This window comes from Cupressus sempervirens, chromosome 3 (assembly GCF_028749045.1).
Source record: "Cupressus sempervirens isolate cs-2001-9-10 chromosome 3, ASM2874904v1, whole genome shotgun sequence".
In the NCBI taxonomy this organism is placed as follows: Eukaryota; Viridiplantae; Streptophyta; class Pinopsida; order Cupressales; family Cupressaceae; genus Cupressus; species Cupressus sempervirens.
The window spans coordinates 461,863,008-461,876,354 of NC_143120.1; the positions used below are offsets into that span (position 1 = coordinate 461,863,008).

The following is a 13,347-nucleotide window of genomic DNA, read 5'->3' on the forward strand; positions in this document are numbered from 1 at the left end:
CATTAGAAACTACAACTAATAGTAAAATAAAATTCTAATTAAAGCCGTCAAATTTTTTATTTAAAAAAAAAAAAAAAACTAATTTCTATTTACAAAGAAAGAGTCATGCTGACCTAACAGACACGTAATCCTGACTTAAGAGTTATTCCCTATGTTTCCTTGCAATCACGACGAAATTCCCAATGCCATGTTTTATGTTTGCTGTTTATACGTTGAAATACGTTGAAACAAAAACGTGGAAATGGTACCAACTGTTTTGTGTGGGGAATCATTCAGATCTTCTTACATCTGGAAGCTTCTACTTCTTCTAGATTAACTTCCCACATTAGACTTTGATTTTCCTCCTCTATTTGTGAGTGTATATATATACGTTGAATCCCTTCCCCACAAAACACAAGATCAGCAATTTTACTGAATTAAGTTTACATACAAAACAAAAGCAGAAGATGGCACTTTCATCTGTTCCCAATGAAGTTAGCAGAATGTTTGATTCTATGGACGAAAATGGCGATGGGAGGCTCACTTTGCATGAAATCAATTGCTTTCTCAATAAGCTTGGAATACAACTTACAAAGGAAGAATTGAAGTGTTTGGTGATGGGTGTTTCCCAGAGCAAAGATGATCATGAAAGCTTAACATTTGATGAATTTGTTGGGCTTTACCAATCTCTTGATTTGGAAGAGAATCAGAGTTCAGCTTTAATGGAGGCATTCAAAGTTTATGATTTGAACGAAGATGGGTATATTTCTTCTTCCGAACTTCAACAAGTGCTCAATAATTTGGGATTGTTAGAGCAAGGTGTGCGTTATTTGGAGGATTGTCAGAGAATGATATGTAGATTCGATGACAACTTGGAGGGCCTTATAGATTTTTCTGAGTTTAAGAACATGATGACCATTAAATCTTAGTAGTTTTTACTATTGACCTCATTTGGTGGTTTCATGATTTTTGAGAAATTTTCTTTTCTTTAATTTTTGAGGAGTATTCTTTTGGCCAAAATCTGTCCCTGCCACTCTTGAAGTCATGCACTCGGCAAGATTTGATGTCTGTCTTTTTTAAAATCTCGAATGTAATTATTGTATAAGAAAATGTTACATGAATAAAACTTTAAACAAGTCCATTATTTATGATCAACTGGTGTTTCTATATATATTTATAAACTATGATAAAAATGTCTTAAGTCTATCTTAAAAACATGTCCAAGTTCACAGTTGAATTTTCTTAAAATATAAGAACATGTTACATGAATAAAACTTTAAGAAGTCACAGCTTTCCTTAGTTTCACAAAGTTTCCTAATGGCATTTAATAATGTTTCAATACTAGAGAAAATTGAAGGCTTTGAATGTAGAACAAGACACTATATGAAACATAAGTCAAAAAGGCATGAGGATATTTTATTAAAGGTCAATAGAAGTAGTTAAGAGCATGGAACAATAGGGGAAGTAATTGTGCAATTGATTCATTAATGTAAAACTAGGTGCTTACTAAATATCATATCATCATCATCATGCTAAAACATAAATCCCAACAATAGTGTATGAAAATAAATGTTCTTTATAACAAAAAACATGCAAAACAAGAATTTTACTAAATTTTTAAATAAAAAGAATACATATAAAATCAAATTTGATCATGTAATCAAAACCAACTCTATTAATTTTTAAAATATTAATGACTATGAAGAATTGACATTATTGGCTAAAGGCTTTGAGTTCTTCTCTCACAAGTTTCATGGTCTCTCCTAAATAGTTATTGTCACTAGTTTGTTGAGTAGTATAGCTAGATTAGAAACTGTAATGTCCCCTTTCTAGCATTCATAGCATGATGTTGTCGTTAGCCTATTTCCCCACAGTCCCGTAGGCTAACTAGGACATTAAAGGGGCTTAGAGGCCATTTGGCCTAGACAGTTTCAGTTGCAGGTCTTTCTGAGGGGTTCTGAGGCAACTTTGGGCATACTTACTATTTATAGTAAGTCATCTTGGACATGGCCAGACATTCAGTCACAGTGGTATGTCGATGGTAATTGTTTAAAATCGACAGGAAGACTTATTTATCATTGATAAGATTTTTTATGCATTGATAAAGCCATTTTATAAAGTTAAATTTAAATATTTAACTTTATTAATGCATAGACTATAGTTTGTGGGAAATATTTAAATTAAAAGAGTTCCCTTTATTTTTATAACACATTGGAGACATAAGGTACATAAAGGGAGTTATGTTTTATCCCACATTGAGAAAACGAAGGATTGAGCTCTTGTGAGAACACTATAAAAGAAATGGAAGAGCTTTTTTTTTTTGTATGCTTGGATGAAGATTAATGTTATGTTGTTGGATATCTGATTATCGGGCTTGGAGGATGGAATCCTTCTTTGCTAGCATTCTCTTCACTGTTGGAAGACACAGTCAGGAGGATCAAGGGTGTTTTCACTTCAGGAAACACACTGAGTTTCATTTGGGGCGTTCGCATAAAGAAATTTACAAGGGTTTGAGATGCAGATCTGAAGTTAGTTATTGCTATAGTGCCGCATGAACAATATTTTGCTACAGTACGGCGTGAACAGTGTTGGTATCAAGTTTACTTGTTTTTTCGGCTGATTAGAAGTTTGGAGGGCTGGCCGACTACATCTGCAAAATACTACAACAACTAATTCCAGGTTTCTTCTGTCAAATTTTGATATTTTGCATAATAATTGTTGAATACAAGTCTGAATAGTTGTTGCAGCCTTTAAGGCAGCTGTAAGTGCACATCTACATTTAAAAATCACCCTTTATTAGCAGATTGAAAGAGTTTCCAAATTTTTCATATACTATTGAATGTGTGCCAAGTGTTTGTGAAAATGTTATCATGTGTATTATGCATTTTAATGTCACTTCATAGTTGTTCGTAAATCTACTCATTGGAAAGCAATTTATTGAGGAAATCAGCTTTATGAGTTTGCATACAAAGTGTTTGACAATATTCCTTAAGTAAAATTTCTACAAGTCAAAGTTCAAATCAGGGGAGGATATTACAGTGGTATCAGAGCTATAAGTCCTGCCATCCTGTGGAGGTCTCATAGGAAATTTGGAACTGGTGGATAGAGGGGAAAGTGTTTGATGAAATGTCAAAACACTAAAATCAGAGCATTTATGTTTGAGCATGCGATAGGGGCCTTATAATTTCTGCAATACCAGAGCAAGACAAAGTAGGAGTTTAGACCTGCAAACTAAACAGTCTAGTTCATCTGTACAGGGGGGTATAGAATCCAGCCATACAGACATAGCGGAGGTATTCTTTGATCAAGACAGCAATATGGGTGACCGAGATGACAGGAATACAAGATTAGGTGGAGGCGGGAATGCTGGTCTAGAGCCTGGAGAGGAAAGATTCTTACAGTTATTAGAGACCTTGGTACAGGGTCAGCGAGTAGCAGAACAAAGGGCACAGGAACAAAATCAGAGATTGGATCTTATGATGCAGATCATGGCTCGTCAAATGGGGTTGAATGCTAACATGGGTGGAGGAAATAATCAGAATGGTAACAATCAGAATGGAAATGATCAGGATGGGACACATAATGGAGATGAACAAGTTGGGAACAATTTCGATCATGCACCCCAGCGAGCTAGGACAGTGAGTTCAAGGCCCATGATTCCTACATTTCCTCCTAGAGCTCCAGAGCAGCTCGTACTAGAGCCCCAGATTACTGATATGCAGGACCAGTTGAGGAGAGATTAGGAAGCCGAAGGGCCAGATTTTACTGCTGCAATTACCTTTAGGGAGTATATGGATGTGCGGATGAAACGTATGCCATGTGGACATGACAGGAACTAGAGCTATGAGCTACGAAAGAAAGTAGGGAGACTTGAGTTACCATATTATGATGGCTCAGGAAAGTCTACAGCAAGAGCTTGGGTTCAAAAGCTTGACACATACTTTCAATTGAACCCTATGCCCGAGGAAGAAGCTATTAAGTACGTAGCGATTCATCTGGATGGGTTAGCACACGAGTGGTGGCATCATGGTATGGTCACTATGGGACATGCACACATTACCTCATATGTGGAGTTTACAGAAAGGCTGATTAAACGTTTTGATAGGAAGGATCCAGAACTCCATTTCAAGGAGTTAGCTTAGCTTAAACAGTCGGGATCATTGGAAACATACATTTCAGAGTTTCAGAAACTTGTAGTGTTAGTAACAGATGTATCTGAACGGAGGATACTAGTTCTATTTATGGATGGGTTAGCTGATCTGTTGAGAGGGTGGATTAAAGCTCTCAACCCTCCCACTTTGCAGGAAGCCATTAAGAAAGCTCGTGACATGGATTCCTCTTCATCTTCAAAAAATAAATTACAGGCAAAGAGTTTCCCTTCAAGGAAAGATAAGGACAGGAAACCTTTTCATAAAGAGGTTCAGCCAGCTAAGGAGGAAAGTAAGAGGTTGGACAATGAGACACTTAATGATCTTAGGAAGAAGAAGCTTTGTTTTCATTGTAGGGAGCCTTGGGATTTTTCACATAAGTGTCCATTGAAAGCAAAAGCTAAGCAGATGGAGTACTTTTCAGCCGAAGAGTCAGTAGATGGAGATTTAGAGCAGTCATCTGAATCAGATGGAGATGATGATAGTTCTTCATAGGAGGAAGCACGCGGTGATAGCACGATAGCTCAGTTGTCAAGTATACAAGAGGCCATCACTTTCAGAGTTAGGGGAACCTTGGATGGACAGAGAGTTGTGGCACTCATTGATACAGGGGCGACACATAACTTCATTGATGAGAAGTTTGTGACATGCAGAGGGCTACATACAGAGGAGCATAGGGGATTTAAGGTGATGGTTGTCGATGGCTTCAAAATTGAATGTACCAAGAAAATCTCCAACTTGCAGCTTCGTTTGGGAGATTATGACATGACAGGAGATTTCTTTGTGGTCAACATTGGTGATCAGGATATGGTGCTTGGGATGAACTGGATGAAGTCTCTGGTAGAGTTTACATTTAACCTTGAGAAAATGGAAATGAGGTTTGAGGCAAATGGTAAGAAGATAGTGCTCAGAGGTTTGTCAGATGGGAGACTTCGAGTGGTGTCACTCAAGTGAATGCAGAGTTTCTTTAGACATGATCAGGTGCAGTGGGCAGCAGAGTTTAGAGTAATGCCTGAGATGACAGAGCAACATAAACAAGAGTATCCACTTGATGTACAAAAAATAATAACCAAACATACTAAGGTGTTTGGTGAGATACCTCCAGGGAGACCCCCGGATAGGGGAATCGAGCATGTTATTGAATTAGAGGAAGGGGCTAAGCCAGTTATCATCACACCTTACCGCCATCCAAAGAGATGTAAGGATGAAATAGAAAAGGCAATTAAGGAGTTGATTGACATGGGGCACATACGGCCAAGCAAAAGTCCTTTTGCTTCTTCAGTAGTATTGGTGAAGAAGAAGGATGGTACAATGAGGATGTGCATTGATTATAGGGAGCTAAACAAGAAGACAATCAAGAACCGATACCCTATCCCGCGCATCGATGAGCTTATTGATGAATTGCATGGTGCATGCTACTTCTCCAAGATTGATTTGAGATCCGGCTACCATCAGATACGGGTTAGAGAGGTGGATGTGGAGAAGACAGCTTTTAGATGCCACTATGGACATTTCGAGTTCTTAGTCATGCCCTTTGGGTTGACAAATGCCCCTGCCACTTTCTAGTCCTGTATGAATAGAGTGTTCAGAGATCAGTTGAGGAAGTTTGTGTTGATATTTTTTGATGATATACTGATATACAGCCATACTTGGGAGGAACATTTGAAGCATATTGATACAGTGCTCAGTATTCTAGAGAGGGAGTCATTATATGCCAAGATGAGTAAATGTGAGTTTGGGATGACAGAGTTTCTCTATCTAGGGCATATTATTAGTGCAGGAAGTGTTCGGGTTGACCCAGAAGAGATCAGGGCCATTCTGGATTGGCCACCACCGAGGAACACTTCACAACTCAAGGGATTTCTTAGGCTTTGTGGGTTCTACCGCAGATTTGTGAAGGGATTTTCATGGATAGCAACACCACTTATAGATTTGACATGGAAAGATAGTTTCAAGTGGTCAGAGAGGGCTCAAGATTGTTTTGACAGGTTTAAGGAGCTGATGAGTACATGTTTTGTTTTAGCCATTCCAAATTTCACCAGGCCTTTTGAGCTGCAGTGTGATGCCTCGGGAGAGGGCATAGGAGCTGTTCTCATGCAAGACAAACATCCCATCGCATATGAGATTAGAAAATTATGAGGTGTGGAGAGAACCTATAGCATCTATGACAAAGAGATGCTAGCAATCATGCACGCGCTAGCTAAGTTCAGGCAGTACTTAGTGGGAAGCCGATTCACAGTAAAAATAGATCATAATAGCTTGAAACATTTCCTTGGACAGAAGGACCTTAATGACAGGCAACAGAAATGGGTGAGTAAATTACAGGCCTATGATTTCAACATAACCTATGTCAAAGGGAAGAAAAATATTGTTGCAGATGCTTTATCTAGAAGGCCTCATTTGCTTGCTGTTGGGATAGTCATGGATGATTGGAGAGAGATGATCTTGGCAGAATATGCTAAGGATAGTTGGGCATCTAGCATTATTGAGGGAGCTATTGAAGATAATCGATACACTGTCGTAAATGATCTAATCATCTACAAGGAAAGGATTTATTTAGTACCCGGGTCTGCTATGAAGCAGAAGATTTTGAGGGCATTTCATGATTCACCAATGGCAGGACATCCCGGATTCTTTAAGACATATCGGCAGGTGAGAGAGCGCTTCACTTGGAAAGGACTCAAATCAAAGGTGCTTCAGTTTGTTAGGGAATGCCCTGTGTGTCAGCAAAACAAACAGGAACATTCTTTTCCGGGTGGTTTACTATAGCCCCTACCCATACCAGAGAAGAAGTGGGATAGCATTTCCATGGATTTTATCACAGGCCTCCCCAAGGCACAGGTTCAGGATTGTATCTTTGTTGTGGTAGAAAGATTGACGAAATTTGCACATTTCTTTGCAATTTCGTCTACATATTCAGCAGCACAAACAGCAGAACTATTTTTTCGAGAGGTATTCAGACTACATGGGATACCACGGAGCATAGTCAGTGATAGAGACAGTAGATTTATGAGCCACTTTTGGCAGGAGTTGTTCAGGTTATGTGGAACAGAGCTCACTCCAAGTACCAGCTACCACCCCCAAACTGATGGGCAGACAGAGATAGTGAACAAATGGGTTGAGGGGTACCTTCGAAACTACATTGCAGGAGAGCAGAAGGCTTGGGTGAAGTGGCTACATCTAGGGGAGTACTGCTATAATACCTCTTTCCATATGTCTATTCAAATGTCCCCTTTTATGGCACTGTACGGGTATGATGCTCCTAATTTTTTGGATTTGTTATTTGGGGACAGCAGGGTGCCTAAGGCCAAGGATACTTTGCAGGAGTGTCAGGACATTATGCGATCCTTGAAGGAAAATTTGCAAAAGGAACAAAATCAGCAGAAGCAATATGCTGATCAGCACAGGGTTGAGAGGTCTTTTGAGGTGGGAGATATGGTGTACCTCATGTTACAACCGTATAGACAATCCTCTCTCAAGAAGAGTGGAGCAGAGAAATTGAAACCATGCTACTATGGACCGTTCAAAGTAATCAGGAGAGTGGGCGAAGTAGCTTATGAGTTGGAGTTGCTTGCAGACAATAAAGTACATAATGTGTTCCATGTGTCACGCCTTAAGAAGGCATTGGGTCACAATGTGGTGCCCTCAGTAGTATTGCCACCTCTTGATGATGAGGGGAAGTTTATCTTGGTTCCTGAGGCCATACTTGACTCCAGGGAGAGGGTGCTTCGCAGGAGGACTATCAGGGAGTATCTAGTGAAGTGGAGGAACCTACCTGTCGAGGATGCTACTTGGGAAAATGAGCAGATATTGCAGCATCCAGAGCTGAAATTGCTTGAGGAAAAGAAATTTTGCGAAGGGCGGACTGTAATGTCCCCTTTCTAGCATTCATAGCATGATGTTGTCGTTAGCCTATTTCCCCATAGTCCCGTAGGCTAACTAGGACATTAAAGGGGCTTAGAGGCCATTTGGCCTAGACAGTTTCAGTTGTAGGTCTTTCTGAAGGGTTCTGAGGCAACTTTGGGCATACTTACTATTTATAGTAAGTCATCTTGGACATGGCCGGACATTCAGTCACAGTGGTATGTCGATGGTAATTGTTTAAAATCGACAGGAAGACTTATTTATCATTGATAAGATTTTTTATGCATTGATAAAGCCATTTTATAAAGTTAAATTTAAATATTTAACTTTATTAATGCATAGACTATAGTTTGTGGGAAATATTTAAATTAAAAGAGTTCCCTTTATTTTTATAACACATTGGAGACATAAGGTACATAAAGGGAGTTATGTTTTATCCCACATTGAGAAAACGAAGGATTGAGCTCTTGTGAGAACACTATAAAAGAAATGGAAGAGCTTTTTTTTTTTGTATGCTTGGATGAAGATTAATGTTATGTTGCTAGATATCTGATTATCAGGCTTGGAGGATGGAATCCCTCTTTGCTAGCATTCTCTTCGCTATTGGAAGACACAGTCAGGAGGATCAAGGGTGTTTTCACTTCAGGAAACACACTGAGTTTCATTTGGGGCGTTCGCATAAAGAAATTTACACGGGTTTGAGATGCAGATCTAAAGTTAGTTATTCCTATAGTGCCGCATGAACAGTATTTTGCTACAGTACGGTGTGAACAGTGTTGGTAACAAGTTTACTTGTTTTTCTGGCTGATTAGAAGTTTGGAGGGCTGGCCGACTACATCTGCAAAATACTACGGCAACTAATTCCAGGTTTCTTCTGTCAAATTTTGATATTCTGCATAATAATTGTTGAATACAAGTTTGAATAGTTGTTGCAGCCTTTAAGGCAGCTGTAAGTGCACATCTACATTTAAAAATCACCCGTTATTAGCAGATTGAAAGAGTTTCTAGATTTTTCATATACTATTGAATGTGTGCCAAGTGTTTGTGAAAATGTTATGATGTGTATTATGCATTTTAATTTCACTTCATAGTTGTTCGTAAATCTAGTCATTGGAAAGCAATTTATTGAGGAAATCAGCTTTATGAGTTTGCATACAAAGTGTTTGACAATATTCCTTAAGTTAAATTTCTACAAGTCAAAGTTCAAATCAGGGGAGGATATTACAGAAACAAACTTATTACTGAAATCAAGCAAACAAAACATTAAAAAAAACATGTTATTTCATCTTCATACACACCTTTGCAAACTTTAGCACTACCACTTGATACCAACTTCGAAAAGAAGTATTGTAAACTGACAACTCGCTTATAAGGAAAATAATAATATCCACATTGAATGAAAATGATCATGTCCAATAACTCAACTCCCACCACCATAATGAACATATTGTAATTGATTATTATGTGTTCAAATGGAACTGAATGGGTCCTAATGGGCCATAAGGTGTCATAGGATCACTTAGATAATATTAGAACCCATTAGGACACATTAGGACCCATTAGGACATATTATAAACCACTAGTGTGTTCTAAACCCCTTAAGGTGGTCTAAGGGGTATTAATAGGTCCTAATGTGTTATAATTGGTTATAATGCATCTTAAGGGGTCTTAATGGATCTTGATGGGCCATTGAACCACTTAAGACCAGTTATGACCCCTTATGAGACATTAGGACACCTTAAGACACATTACTGTGTTTTACGATGGTTAATGTGTTGGAAGGGGTTACAATGGGTTCTATTGTGTCCTAATGTGTGCCAGTGAGACCTAATGGGCCCTAATGTGTCCTAATAGGACTTAATATTTCTTGATGCATCCCTAGTGTTCCCTAATTACCCCTTAGGATACATTAGGACCCATTAGGACAAATGAGACCCCAAAAGCATGTCCTATAATGTTTAATATGCTCTGAGGAGTCATAATCTATCATGATGTGTCGTAATGGGTTCTAGGAGGTTTTAATGAGCCCTAATGTTTCCTAGAACCACTTAAAACCAAACAAAGTCCCTTATGAAAAATTAGAGATGATTAACACACATTAGAACCCTAAAGTGTATCATACAATGATTAACTAACAATAGAATATAATCAATACAGAGTAATGATCCTTAAATGATCTTGCACAAGTTAAGGACTTATTATTACAATCAATAGTCCACTAGGGATCATTTTCATAATAATGTATTGATTCCTTAAATTTAGCTAAGTCTAAAATTTCTTTAAAACTCTCAAAATCCATATTCTTTATCATATTTGGACTATGACGTTGAAACCACTCTCAAACATCCTAGAAGTATATACATAAAATGTAACTTAAGTATAAGAACTTATACTTAAATGTTACATTTTATGTACGATCCCAACGTTGGAATTGGTCTAGTAGGGCCAGATGGATTTTGCCTACAAATTTAGAAGATCTTTTTACATGTAAATCTATTTATCTATAAAAATTTCATAGTGTGTATGCACTATAGCATGCACACACTGTAGTGTGAGTGCACTATAGGGTGATCTCCCTATATTTTGAATTTATTGATCCTATGGATCGAGTTATCCAACCCATTGTGTGATCACTCTATTACTATGATTGCGCTATACCTTAGATTGGGAAAAAAGTAAAGTGGCATCTTTTTGGCACCACGTCTTTGTGCACTTACCAATGAAGTCTTGAGAGGTATATTTTCACCTCACCTATTTGACCTTATACATTTTAATTTTAGATGACATTCTCATTCAACCTTTTTTAAAAAAAAAAATTAAGAATCCTTCAAAAGCTTTAGATTTGTGTTTGAGAAATGTAACTCAAATAATTCTTGTATAGTCATCAACAAATAACATAAAATATTTCCGTCATCGACTAACTGTGATCTTGTTGGGCCACATAAATCTATATGAACTAATTCCAAAGGTCTAGTAGATGAATGTTTTTTTGTCTCGAAAGACACTTTAGTTTGTCTACCTTTTATACATTCACTACTAATTGAGTTATATGGTTTGTTAAGAAGATACAATCCTCTTCCATTTTGATTTTTGCTGATTTGCGCTAAGTTATCAAAATTGATGTGTCCTAAATATTTATGCCAAAGCCAATTTTCTTCAACTTGGCTCATAAAACATAGAGCGACTATAGTTGTTTCATGAACTATAGTATCACGTTATTATATAGATTAACACTAGTTCTTAAACCTAAGGCAATTGTCTTTCCTCCTTTACTTTTTATGGCACACCCTTTAGAGCCAAAAGAGACAGAGTATCCATTGTCACAAATTTGGTTGACACTTAAAAGCTTATGTTTAAAACCTTTAGCAAAATAGACATCATGAATATATAGGAGTTTCTTTATTTAACTAAACATAACTACGCCCTTTGATATAGGCACCTAAATTATCTCCAAACCTTACAAAACCTCCTTCAAAATCTTCAAAAGGCTCAAACTTGTTATTACTATGTGTCATAAGTTGTGAACAACCAATGTCCAACACCCAAGTGGCAGTCCTATTTGAAAACAAAGAAATCTACACTAAGAGAGACTTATCAATACTTGGAACAAACTTAGGTTTCCACACTTGAAGTGTCTCGATTTAATTTGCATTGATTTGGAAAATTCCCATTATGTTGACATTTGTGGCACCTAATAACTCTCTGAAATCCATAAGACCATTTATGACCAAATTTAGATGTTCTTTGAGCTAAAAATCTATAGGTACTGAGTTTATGTCGAAAAGAGTCACAATCAAAGCAGTAACCATTAAAAGAAAACATAGTGAAAAGAGATTTTATTGTATCCTATAGTCTGATTTTTATTATCAAATTTTGAATTTTTTTTTGAAGATTCTCCTTTTTCAAAACCAACACCATTCAAATCTTTATACTTCTTTTGATTATTCAATTGTATGTCATTTAAATGCAATGTACTTTCATATTTAAATTCCATTTGTTTTTGCAAAGTATCAACTATATGCTCTAAAAAATTAATTCTTTGTTGTTGTTCAATAATCTTTTTTTTACTTTTAGTAATTTCTGGTTTGTAGTATTTGAGTCAATTTGTAGAGTCTAATTTGTTCTTTCATGATTTACTATTAGTTTTTTTATTCTTTAATGTCTTGAAGAGGACAAAGGAGTTTCTCTTCAAGATTAACTTCTTCACCATTAGAATTAGACATTATTTATGTTTTATTAATTATTGTCTAATTATTTTTAATTTCAGTCATGAATAGGGTTTCACCTCCTTCACAGGACTCGTCGTATTCTTCCTTAGAGTCTTGTTTTTCTTCTTTTTGAAGTTGTTGATTCTTTTATTTAGATTTCATGGTTCTCTCTTTGAAAAAATTTCATATTTTTCTTCTTCGTCATTTTGATCTATGTAAGGAAATTTAGCAGAAAAATGTCATGCTTTTCTGTTGTTAAAGAATTTAAAAGGTAATTTACCTTTATACTTCTTTTTTAGTTGTCTAACTATCAGAGCTTTAAAAGAAGCTGAAAAACTAGAGTTACTATCATTTTTTTCAACTTTAAGGGTATTTTCCTTAGAGGTAGAAGCATTGCTTCCAATCCTTATCTCATAGGTTGTGAGGGCACCTTCTAATTTATGCAAGGTCATTGTAGAAAATTTATTTTTCTCTTCTAAAGTAGATATTTTAGTATCAAATTTAGGTAACAGAGTTCTCACAACTTTAGAAACAACATAATGTTCTTCAATTGTTTCACCAAGAGCCATACGAGCATTTACCACTTCATCAATTCTCAAAAAATATGTTTTCATTGTTTCACCAACATTCATTTTTAATGCATCAAAATGAGTCTTTAGTGTTATGAGTTTTGACATTTTACTTTGATATATCCTTGATAAATTGTTCCAAACATCATTTGCAAATTTGTACTTCATAACCTTTTCAAAGACATCTTTAGATAACCCCCACAATATAGTAAAATTTTCTTTTTTTATTAAGGTCATACTTAGTTTTAGTAGTTGGACCAGTGGGTATAGATGAGGAAACAATATCTATTTATTTGTAACAATTCCTCACATTATGACATCAAGAGAATTTAGGAACAAAGTCAAATAATTAGAGCCATCAAAAATGAGGAGCTCTAGTAAGTGGGGCACCTTTTATCTAAGCCATAGTCACTTCCAAAGTCCATGAACAATCCCTAGGGTAGACTTTAATGCAAGGACCTACACTTTGATACCACTTACATTAAAAGTTAATACACTCTAAGAGGGGCTGGTGGATGAATCAAAGTGTCACTCAAATAAAATTATCCTTGATTGAATTTAATTCTCAATTTCATATGA

General features: G+C 36.5%; 1 pseudogene; it reads left to right on the top strand.

Moving 5' to 3' along the window:
- The first annotated feature begins 408 nt into the window (after window positions 1–408).
- LOC149567103 (calmodulin-like protein 3 pseudogene) lies at window positions 409–1,134 on the top strand (annotated as a pseudogene).
- Window positions 1,135–13,347: the final 12,213 nt, after the last annotated feature.